This window comes from Mus caroli, chromosome 9 (assembly GCF_900094665.2).
Source record: "Mus caroli chromosome 9, CAROLI_EIJ_v1.1, whole genome shotgun sequence".
Lineage (NCBI taxonomy): Eukaryota > Metazoa > Chordata > Mammalia > Rodentia > Muridae > Mus > Mus caroli.
Genome location: NC_034578.1, coordinates 5,539,755 through 5,543,295, shown reverse-complemented (window position 1 = coordinate 5,543,295; position 3,541 = coordinate 5,539,755).

Genomic DNA, 3,541 nt, shown 5'->3' with positions numbered 1-3,541 from the left:
GAGAGAGAGAGAGAGAGAGAGAGAGAGAGAGAGAGAGAGAGAGAGAGAGAACAACCTTAGATATCACTCCTCAATACAGGAAGGGCATTCACTTTATTTTTGAGGCAAGGTCTTTTAATGGCCTGGAATTGATGCATTAGGCCAGGCTGATTGTCCCATGAATCCCAGATCTCTGCCTGTCTTTGCCTCCCCAGCAGTAGGTTTACAAGCACACACCACCAAGCTCAGTTCCTTGCATGGGTTCTGGAGATTGAACTTGGGTCCTCGTGGTAAAAACCTTTTCAACTTTTCTATCTCTCCACCCTTCACTTCCTTTCTGACATCCCAAGCATGCAACAGTTAAGCAATAAAACCGTATGTTCCATGCCCTGTTACTCCACCTATGAGTTAGCTATCTATGAATGTCTAAGTAGGATAGAAAGTCCTTTCTTTCATGGAGTTTGAATACAAAGATATAAGAAGGAGAATAAACTAACCCTAAAGTCTGGGATGTAAGAGCTTTAGCTTGCATGGTGGGGAGGTCAATGTGACTTTTCAGTAAAGGGAAGACCAAATAGGCAATGCATAGGAGTGCAGTGATTTTTAAAGTCAGTGTGCAAGTCAAGGATGTTATTTTTATGTATTCTTCCCTACCAGCTCCAAGTTTAGGGATTCACCTAAAGATAATGTGTTCTAGTGCCCTCTAGAGGGAGCTCAGCTTTTGACTTGACTCTATTTGCTAATCCTTCCTTGTAAACAACTATCTCTCTCTTTGTCCTGGTGGACTCCAGAACTCTTCAGTTTAGGATGCACCAGGGCAGAGGGGCTTCTAACTTTGCTGATTTTCTAGCTCATGAATTGCATAGTAAAACACTGCTACTTTCTAGAGAATTCTCTATGTTCCTGTCTATGCCTCACCTTTTTCATGTCTCTACAATTCAAACTCTGCACCTAGTCTGGAGATATCAGAGCCATATCAACAGTGTGGCTCTTCTTTTCCTGAGTGAAACAGATAAGAAATAATTTACAGTTTTTTTTTCCCATTCCACTCTCTGGAAACACTTGTAGTTTTCGAAGACCCATGGCAACAATTCACACTAATTCCTCTTACTGTGAAATGGGCTCTTCCTATGGTTGACATATAATAGGGAGTTCTGTCCAAAAGTGGGCCTACTCTCTATACTGTTAGTTTTTATTAAAAAGTAATCATGCCGGGCATGGTGGTGCACACCTTTAATTCCAGCACTTGGGAGGCAGAGGCAGGTGGATTTCTGAGTTTAAAGCCAGCCTGGTCTACAAAGTGAGTTCCAGGACAGCCAAGGCTACACAGAGAAACCCTGTCTCGAAAAAAAAAAAAAAAAGTAATCATTTGTGTTCTTGCATGCCATTAATCCCAGAACTTGGGAAGCAGAGGCAAGTGGATCTCTATGAGTTTAAGATCCTGTTTGTGAGCCTGGCTTATGGAGAGAGTTACAGGACAGCCAAGACTACATAAAGAAACCCTATTTCAAAATTCCCAAATCTCAAAAATGATCATTTATATATATTTTATTACATATTTTCTTCATTTATATTTCAAATGCATTAACCTTATCCTAGTTTCCTCTCTGAAAGTCCCCTATACACTCCCCACACCCTGCTCCCCAACCCACCCACTCCCAATTCCTGGCCCTGGCATTCCCTTATACTCGGGCATATAATCTTCACAAGACCAAGGGCCTCTCTTCCCATTAATATACAACTAGGCCATCCTCAGCTACATATGCAGCTAGAGATATGAGCTCTGGGGGTACTGGTTAGTTCATATTGTTGTTCCTCCTATAGGGTTGCAGACCCCTACAGCTCCATGGGTACTTTCTCTAGCTCCTTCATTGGGGGCCCAGTGTTGCATCCAATAGATGACTGGGAGCATCCACTTCTGTATTTGGCAGGAACTGGCATAGACTCACAAGAAATAGCTCTATCAGGGTCCTGTCACCAAAATCTTGCTGTCATATGCAATAGTGTCTGGCTTTGGTGGTTGTTTATGGGATGGATCCTCAAGTGGGGTAGTCTCTGGATGATCCTTCCTTCTGGCTCAGCTCTGAACATTGTCTCTTTTAACACTTTCCATACGTATTTTGTTCCTCATTCTAAGAAGGAACGAAGTATCCACACTTTGGTCTTCCTTCTTCTTGAGTTTCAAGTGTTTTGCAAATTGTATCTTGGGTACTCTAGGTTTCTGGGCTAATATCCACTTATCAGTGAGTGCATATCATGTGTGATCTTTTGTGATTGGGTTACCTCACTCAGGATGATATCCTCCAGATCCATCCATTTGCCCAATAATTTCATAAATTCATTGTTTTTTAATAGCTGGGTAGTATTCCATTGTGTAAATGTACCACATTTTCTGTATCCATTCCTCTGTTGAAGGACATCTGGGTTCTTTCCAGCTTCTGGCTATTATAAATAAGGCTGCTATGAACATAGTGGAGAATATGTTCTTATTACAAGTTGAAACATCTTCTGGGTATATGACTAGCAGAGGTATTGCTGGATATTCTGGAAGAACCATGTCCAATTTTCTGAGGAATCACCAAACTGATGTCCAGAGTGGTTGTGCCAGCTTGAAATCCCACCAGCAATGGATGAGTTTTCCTTTTTCTCCACATCCTCGCCAGCATCTGCTGTCACCTGAATTTTTTATCTTAGCTATTCTGACTGGTGTGAGGTGNAATCTCAGGGTTGTTTTGATTTCCACTTCCCTGATGATAGAGGAATGTGAACATTTTTTTCAGGTTCTTCTCAAGTATTCAGTATTCCTCAGTTAAGAATTCTTGTTTAGCTGTGTACCCCATTTTTTAATAGGATTATTTGGTTTTCTGTAGTCTTTCTTGAGTTCTTTGTATATATTGGATATTACTCCCTGTCAGATATAGGATTATAAAAAACTTTCCCAATCTGTTGGTGGCCTTTTGGTCTTTTGACAGTACCTTTTGCCTTGCAAAAGCTTTGCAGTTTTATAAGGTCCCATTTGTCGACTCTCAATCTTACAGAACAAGCCATTGCTGTTCTGTTCAGGAATATTCCCCCTGTGCCCATATCTTTGAGATTTTTCCCCACTTTCCCCTTTTTAAGTTACAGTGTCTCTGGTTTTATATGGAGTTCTGTGATCCACTTAGACTTGAGCTTTGTACAAGGAGATAAGAGTGGATCAATTCTCATTCTTCTACATGCTAACTGCCTGTTGAGCCAGCACCACTTACTAAAAATGCTGTCTTTATTCCACTGGGTGGTTTTAGCACGTTTGTCAAAGATCAAGTGACCATAGGTTTGTGAGTTCATTTCTGGGCCTTCAATTCTATCCCATTGATCTACCTGTCTGTTGCTGTAAAAGTACCATGCAGTTTTTATCACAATAGCTCTGTAGTACAGCTTGAGGTCAGGCATGGTGATTCCCCCAGAGGTTCTTTTATTGATGAGAAGAGTTTTTGCTATCCCAGGATTGTTGTTATTCCAGATTAATTTGCAAATTACCCTTTCTAACTCGATGAAGAATTGAGTTGGAATTTTGATGGGG